Below are 9,211 nucleotides of genomic sequence, written 5' to 3'. Positions count from 1 at the left end.
TCATAGCATTATAGAATGGTAGAATTGTGGAGTTGGAAGGGACCCTGAGGGTCATCTAGTCCAACCCCCTGCAATGCAGTAATCTCAGCTAAAGCATCCATGACAGATGGCCATCCAATCTCTGCTTAAAAGCCTCCAAGGAAGGAGAGCTCACAACCTTCCCATTGCTGAATAGCTCTTACTTTTTTTAAAAAAGAATATTTATTAAAGTTTTCAACAGTAATACAATAAAAATCAAAAAGAAAAAAGAAAAAATAACAAAAATACAAAAATGAAAATAATTAAAAACACACAGAGTTTCCATTACTTATTTTCCATTAACTTATTTCCCAGACCTCCTCGTACCTCCCTTTTTTTGTATTCCAATTCAAATTGTTAGTTCAGCAAATCCTTATCAATAAATTTTAACCTATTTCTAAACCTTTTTTCCATATTCTCTTAAAGCATTACAGCTGGAAACCACTTAATTTCTATCCGACATCATTCTAACATTCATTAATTTTGCAATATTTCTGTAAATAGTCTTTAATTTTCTTCCAATCTTCTTCCGCCGACTCTTCTCCCTGGTCTTGGATTCTGCCAGCTGAATAGCTCTTACTCTCAGAACATTTTTTCTGAATATTTAGTCGGAATTTCCTTTCTTGCAACTTAAAGCCATGGGTTCGAGTCCTACCCTCCAGAGCAGGAGAAAACAAGCATGTTCCCTTCTCCATATGACAGCCCTTCAGATATTTGAAGATGGCTCCCATATCTCCCCTCAGTCTCGTCTTTTCCAGTCTAAACATACCCAGCTCCTGCTGAAAGTTCTCTGTTAGGGGAGAAGGTGTTCCAGTTGCTTTCATATATAAAACTGTGATTATTTTTATTGGTGGTGCTATTATTCCCAATCCCTATGATGTGGTTTATGTGAAGCCATTCATAACTGCAAATGAATACATACATACAGCCTCAAAAGTTTTAAAATCTGACGAAGCACTCAAGCAGCACTAGGCAGCTGGGTGTGGTCCCTGTTGAAACCTCTCCTTCCCTAGAGACCCTGTCAGGTGTGGAGATCAGCAGAGGCAGCCATCTTGGTTGTATCACAGCCCTCAGAAGCGGCCATCTTGGTTGTATCACAGCCCTCAGTGGCGGCGACTTGGGAGAGGGCCTTCTCTGTGGCAGCCCCTCAGTTGTGAAATCTCCTCCCCATAGACGTGTGTCTGGTTTCTTCACTTTATAGCTTTTGGCAGATGCTGAAGAAACACCTCTTCCCCCTGGCCTTTGAAAACTGAGATGTGTGTTTTCAGGACTCACCCTATTCCTGGGCCTGTCCTCCATTTTGAATGTCTTTCATTTTGAATTCTGAATTGTTGGAACCCGCCATGGGAGCTCCTGATGAAAGTTGGCTAAATTATTATTATTATTTTATTTTATTTTATTTTATTTTATTTTATTTTATTTTATTTTATTTTATTTTATTTTATTTTATTTTATTTTATTTTATTTTATTTTTCAGGATTCTGGATCTGCAGCTGGAAATCCAGCAACCACCGAGCCTAAGAGCACACAGATCAACTCCTCTGTGACTTTGGAACTTCTTCCCTAGGGAAGTTAGACTGACTCAGTCCTTGCTGTCCTTCTGGCTGGGACGTGAAGACCATCTTGTCCCAAAAGGCTTTGGGGAACTGACTGAAAGGACTGGTATTGTGCCATTCTTATTTTTATCTGTAAGCCGCCTTACAGTGAGAGCTGGACCATAAAGAAGGCTGATTGCCAAAGAATGGATGCTTTTGAATTATGGTGCTGGAGGAGACTCTTGAGAGTCCCATGGACTGCAAGAAGATCAAACCTATCCATTCTGAAGGAAATCAGCCCTGAGTGCTCACTGGAAGGACAGATCCAGAAGCTGAGACTCCAATACTTTGGCCACCTCATGAGATGGGAAGACTCCCTGGAAAAGACCCTGATGTTGGGAAAGATGGAGGGCACAAGGAGAAGGGGATGACAGAGGACAAGATGGTTGGGCAGTGTTCTCAAAGCTATGAACATGAGTTTGACCAAGCTGTGGGAGGCAGTGGAAGACAGGAGGGCCTGGCGTGCTCTGGTCCATGGGGTCACGAAGAGTCAGACATGACTAAATGACTAAACAACAACAACAAAGCCACCTTACAGGGATAAGGCCAGAAGGTTGGCCTTTAAGCATCTAAGTTCTTCACATGAGGTTGGAGAATTGGAGAGGTAGGCTAAGGCCAAACTTTGAAAAGGCTCTGCTGCTTCCCACTATTGCTGCAGCAAATCCCACACCTGGAGCTCTCCGTTGTCCTGAAACGCCTGTCCTAACTTTCCCCCATGGGCTTTGGGATAGTGGAGGGCACTTTGCAGGGAGGCTACACAAATGACTTATGCACACACAGAGAATTTGCCCAGCTCTAACATTAAGTGAATTCTCACGCAGATGATTACGAACGAGCGGCGCTGGAAGTGGAATGAAGACAAAGCTGCCTTCTCTTTCAAACATTCACTGTTTGCTTTCCTCCCCATCAGATCCGTTTGTCTTAGACTATCAGAAGGCCTATCAGAAAGAAAGAAAAGGTGGAAACCCAAATGTGTGTGTGTGCACACAAGCTCTTCCCTTTGCATGGCTGCAGACTCGGTTCGCGTGGCATTAAAAGGTGTCATGTCACATCAGGCCGTACATCAGCGATATGATAATGCAATGAGACGTGCCAGATGTAGATAGCAGGAATCCAATCTGAATTCATTTGCATACCCTGATCAGAGATATTAAATGGCTGGGAGTGCAGCACAAATCCAGGGCGAGCCATTTTGGAGAACAAGGACATCGCTAGGAGACTAGGAGTAAGTGGAAGTTACTCTGCGAAGTAAAACGACAGGTTGTGGGGAGCGGTGAAAACAAAAGCAAAGGAGGGGAATGAAGGGGAGTGCTAAGGTAGTACTGTACAACTTCAGAATAGAAAAGAATAGAATCATAGAATTGGAAGGGATGCTGAGGATCATCTAATCCAGGCACCCCCAAACTCGGCCCTCCAGCTGTTTTGGGACTACAATTCCCATCATCCCTGACCACTGGTCCTGTTAGCTAGGGATGATGGGAGTTGTAGTCCCAAAACAGCTGGAGGGCCGAGTTTGGGGATGCCTGATCTAGTCCAGCTCTTTGAAATGGAGGCATATGCAGCTGGAGGAGAAACTTTTTTTTAAAAAAAGGGTTTATTCTCTAGCACGGTGATCTCACTTTATACAAGTTGTACAAGTGACAATAAAGTATTTCAATTTCAATTTCAACCTGCAATTCCCATCCACGGGTGTTCAGGGATATGCTCCCTCTGATTTAAATAGCAGTCACCAAATGCCTCTGGACACTCAGGAGAAAAGCATTCCCTAAGTACACAGGAAGAGTGTGCTGGATCAAGCCAATGACCCATCTAGTCCAGCATCCTGTTCTCACAAGGTCCAGATGGATACCAGTTGGGAACCCTCAGGCAGGATCTGGGCACAGAAGCTCTTTTCCCTTCGGTGGTACCCAGCAACGGGCATTCAGAAGCATCATGGCCTCCAGCTGTTGAGGCAGACCATAGCTAGGACGGCTTTCTCTTGTGGTTTGTCTTCAGCTGCTGGTCATCAGAGGTGTGCTGCATATCAAAATGGAGGTTCAATTTAGCTATCGTTGCTTAAAGCCATCCAAAAGCCTAACCCCTTCTTCATGGATGAAACCATTTCAAAAACATCACCTAAGCTGGTTCCCAGGTTTTACGTTAGAAACGTTAGAAAATCCTGTCCATTAAATTATGTGCTGTATGAAGCAGTATTTTCCCCCTTTTTCTTTGGCCGCTGGTATTATGAGAAGAGGACGGTGTGTGGTGGATCCATCTCTCAACACCATAAATAGTTTTATAAACACAGGCCTTCCCTGGGCCCCATCACTTTCTGCTGAAATAAAACATCCCCAAACACTTCAGCGCTTTTCTTTTTTCCGTGAGGGAAAGGTGAGGCAGCCCCTTGATCATTTTTCCAGTATAATCACACTCACAAATATTTATATATCATATAGATCAGACTCCCCTTGTAATTGCCAGATCTGACAAACTCTTAATGTGAACGGCGCTGTGCTTTGATTTGACTTCCATGGCGTACATTCACAATAGCTGCATTTGAAATGCTGTTTTTCCCCCACATCTGCCATCCCCATGGAAATTTTTATTTTATTCTTCCATTTAGGCTGAGGTCTTATTCTCACAAACCTTGGAATCAATGCTACTCAACTTAGTGGGTCTTCTGAGTAGGCATATATAGCATTGAATGGTTAAATTTGTTGTTGTTGTTGTTTAGTCGTTTAGTCGTGTCCGACTCTTCGTGACCCGAATGGTTAAATAGCTGTTAATTATTTAATATTCATTCATTTATGTAACAAGATTTATAGACCGCTTAATCAAAAATAACAGACTCCAATCCGTATGCATAAAATAGTAGTTTGCATGCAAGCTATTGTGGAAGACATGAAATTGCTAACGTCCATAGCGCATACCTCCTTTGCATGCAAAAGGTCTCAAGTTCACAATCAAGAAAGACACCACACTAAAGGAAGGTGGATTGGGAGGGAGGAGGAAATAAGCAAAGTCAGACGCGAGTTGATAGATACATCAGGCTTCCTCAACCTCAGCCCTCCAGATGTTTTTTCCCTACAACTCCCATGATCCCTAGCTAGCAGGACCAGAGGTCAGGGTTGATGGGAATTGTAGCCTCAAAACATCTGGAGGAAGCCAGAGTTACATCTATTGAACTACTCTATTCCATCCCCCAGAGACATCACCTTGCCAACAAAGGTCCGTATGGTAAAAGCTATGGTTTTCCCAGTAGTGATGTATGGAAGTGAGAGCTGGACCATAAAGAAGGCTGATCGCCGAAGAATTTATGCTTTTGAATTATGGTGCTGGAGGAGACTCTTGAGAGTCCCATGGACTGCAAGAAGATCCAACCTATCCATTCTGAAGGAAATCAGCCCTGAGTGCTCACGGGAAGGACAGATCCTGAAGCTGAGGCTCCAATACTTTGGCCACCTCATGGGAAGAGAAGACTCCCTGGAAAAGATCCTGATGTTGGGAAAGATGGAGGGCACAAGGAGAAGGGGACGACAGAGGACGAGATGGTTGGACAGTGTTCTTGAAGCCACCAGCATGAGTTTGACCAAACTGTGGGAGGCAGTGGAAGACAGAAGTGCCTGGTGTGCTCTGGTCCAGGGGGTCACGAAGAGTCAGACACAACTGAACGACTAAACAACAACATCCCATCCCCCTCCCTGATCATTTTCCATTTCCCTGCCACCAATTTCACACACATCCACCACACATGTTGGCATTTTGTTGGCCACTGAGCAAACCTGGACATCATTGGGCTGTCTGGGGATATTCCTCCCACCTCGCAGGCATTTAATTTGTGCAATTGCATACTGACCAGCCCCCAAGCACACAATGCTGCGATTGCACAAGTTAAATGTGTGTCAGTTGTGCGCCGACTGCATGCATATAAAATGGAAGCGCATCTATGCTTCTGTACCATTCCAGTTGGGGGTCATGGTGTGCCTTTTCCCACCATGAGCAATCGCTTTGCCAGCTTCTGCAGGTCCTGAGTCAAAGTTTACACTGGAGGCAGGAAGGGCGCCAACAAAGCTCATCATCCCACTTGCACAACTTGCACTGTGACTCACGAGCTTGCACGCCCGTCTTTGAGGGACAGCGTCAAATCAGTTCAGCTGCTAATTTGTCAGAACCAATCACCCTTCTGAGTCATAATGAAAACTAGTTTTATTTTTAGCCTAATTTAATCAAACATGGCAGCCAGGTTTGAGGGCGTTGCATGTGTGCCGGAGTTTCAAAGAATGCACAGCGCTCCTGTGTGGGCAGAGAGAAAATGTGCCCCCCCAAAAAAAAATGTACACAAAACTTTCCTGTGTCTAAACGGGCTTCTCACATTGATTTCAGAACTGTACCCCTGTACTGGTCTATATTAGTCAGCTTATGTGCAGAGACGCATTGTCATTTCAAGAAAATAGACCTTGGAAGTATATCATTGCAAGATCTTGTGATGGTTTTATTTTTTGTTCCCAAAGCCACCTGCAATCTACAAAAAACCTTAATCATAGCCCACAGCCTCAAACTCTGGACAGCTTGCTTTTCTTAACGCAGTGTTGTGTCTGCACCAGTCAGTGGAGCAGATAGACTATACATCCCATAAGGGGGGAACACATTCCACAAGACAAAAGCTGCAGTCATACATGGAGCGAAGCATATTAAAGCCCATTGAAATCAGTGGGCTGCCGCATGTTTAGCTCAGTTTTGGATTGTGGCCAACATAACGATGTACGACGAAATGCTTATTATAGCATACACAGATTGGAGAATGTTCATGTGAAATCATGCATCTGCTGCAATTTATGCCTTCTCAGTAATAACGGCAACAACAATAATTACTACTACGGTCTGTCACTCTCAAAAAGTTGGAATGGTCAGCTGATAAGTGCCTACTAAGTTTTTTTTTAAAAAAAAATATTTTGTTGAATTTTACAATTTTCTAGTGAACATAGTTGTCAGCATCACAAGAAGAAATATATAAATCCAAATCTCTCTCCTCCCTTGACTTCCCTCAATTTCCTCTCCTGGTTTGTTTTGAGATTAGCTTCTCCTTCTTATTTTATATTACCTTAACTCTGAAATCTTTTACCTAAATGTTCTTATATTCTTACACCATATCTTTTCAAATTGCATCTTACACTTTGTATTTTATTTTCCCTGTTATTGCTCCTTAACTTTAACGTTGGTTTTCTTAATTGCAAGTGTTTACTCAAACGCTGCTGGTGAGTTCACTTCTCTACAGTATTTTTGTAAGTACATCATAAACAATTCCCAGTCTTTTTTAAAGTCTCAGTTGTCCTTGTCTCTGAGTTCTCCTGTAAGCTTTGCAATTTCAGCGAGTGACTCCTAAGTTTTTTAACCAGTTCCACTCCAGTACTAAGGGCTGGTGAACAAACTTTTAATCTACCAGTCCTCCATATAATAATCAGATGGAAGATTGGTGTGTCACTCCATGAACACCAAAGGATAATTATTTCAAAATGGGTTGGCGCACCATGCACTCAGCAATATGCTTCTAACATTCTCTCACATAACCCTCCCCATGAAAACCCATCAGCCTTTTAGTGCAAATTTCTTCCCATATATACACACTTTTAAATGCAATTTTGCCTAATACCTAATTGGTGCAATTTTTCAAAGGAGAATAGAATGCATTTTTGTATGTATTTGTAGGCACATTGCTTGGCCAGAGCAGTGCGAATTGTAAAATTAAGGGAACTGTGAATTTTGAAGGGCGGCTGTGTTTCAGTTTCCATATTGTTTTGGAAAATTCAATTTAGGTATGTTTACTTGTTAAAGGCAAACTGAACTGATTTTTCTTCCAGCTCCTACTCGGAAGTTAAGTCCCAGTGTCTTCAACACATCTTACTCCCAAGTAAGTGTGTGAGGATTTCAGCCTCAGATTAAACATTACGCAAAATAACATTCTTGTCCCACAGGGCTAGCCTTTGATTGCTTAACTCGGATAGAAGTCCCGCTGTATTCAATGGGACTTAACTCCACTTCTACTTCTGTGATGCCATGCTATGTTGAAGGAAGATAAAATGAGGCCGTCCGCCTTCTCATTTTCTTCCCTACATCTCTCTGTGCCACCCAACGTCCACGCCGGCCTGCTGTGCAGAGATTAAAAGAAGCAAATATCTCCTAATAGCAAGAACGGGGGGTTGGGGTTGGAATAATATATGCTGCAGCACAAATGTGCCAAAGGCTTTTATACATATATATATAAAAAGAACTACCAAGGGCATCTCAGAACGTGATAATTAGTGATCTTTACAGCGCACATTAACCGACTTTGCAGAGAAACGTGTGACAGAGAAGTTAACACTTTGGCCCCAAAAACATCAGTTCAGGTTTGAGCACGACTGTTTTCTGAGAAGGTGGGACAGTGACAAACATCCCTGAGAAGGTGATGCAGTGACAAACAAGTCTTCGACCTGCCCGAGTTGTAGAGGCAAAAACTAGGCAGTGATGCAAATTCCATTTGATGATGATGATGATGTTATTGACAACCATAATAATAATAATAATAATAATAATAATAATAATAATAATGTTTATTATTTATACCCTGCCTATCTGGCTGCATTTCCCCAGCCACTCTGGGCGGCTGCAGATAGAATATTAAAAAAATGATAAATACATAATAAAAAAATTCCTTCCAGTAGCACCTTAGAGACCAACTAAGTTTGTTATTGGTATGAGCTTTCATGTGCATGCACACTTCTTCAGATACGATAAATACATGAAACATTAAAAGCTTCCCTAAACAGGGCTACCTTCAGATGTCTTCTAAAAGTCAGATAATTGTTTATTTCCTTGACATCTGAAGGGAGGGCGTTCCACAGTACAGGCGCCACTACCGAGAAGGCCCTCTGCCTGGTTCCCTGTAACTTCACTTCTCGTAGTGAGGGAACTGCCAGAAGGGCCTCAGTGCTGGACCTCAGCGTCTGGGCTGAACGATGGGGGTGGAGACGCTCCTTCAGGTATACAGGACTGAGGCCGTTTAGGGCTTTAAAGGTCAACACCAACACTTTGAATTGTGTTCGGAAACGTACTGGGAGCCAATGTAAGTCTTTCAGGACCGGTGTTATGTGGTCTAAGTGGCGGCTGCCAGTCACCAGTCTAGCTGCCATATCCTGGTTTCACAAAAAGCAGGTGCTGTACCTCTGAGCAAGGCTTCCTCCGGCAATACCGATTTACAGTCTGACCCAATCCATGTGTACTCACTGAACCTCTTAGGCTTGCTGATTGGAAGCTTGGCAGTTCGAATCCCCATTACAGGGTGAGCTCCTGTTGCTCTGTCCCAGCTCCTGCCAACCTAGTAGTTCGAAAGTACACCAGTGCAAGTAGATAAATAGGAACCGCTGCGGCGGGAAGGTAAACAGTGTTTCCATGTGCTCTGGCACCCGTCATGGCATCCCGTTGTGCCAGAAGTGGTTTAGTCCTGCTGGCCACATGACCCGGAAGCTGTCTGTGGACAAACGCCAGCTCCCTCAGCCAGATAAGTGAGATGAGCGCCGCAACCCCATAGTCACTTTTGACTGGATTTAACTGTCCAGGGGTCCTTTATCTTTTACCTTTTT

Source organism: Podarcis gaigeae (genome assembly GCF_964106915.1).
Source record: "Podarcis gaigeae genome assembly, chromosome: 4".
Taxonomy (NCBI): Eukaryota; Metazoa; Chordata; class Lepidosauria; order Squamata; family Lacertidae; genus Podarcis; species Podarcis gaigeae.
This window is presented reverse-complemented; position numbering follows the sequence as displayed.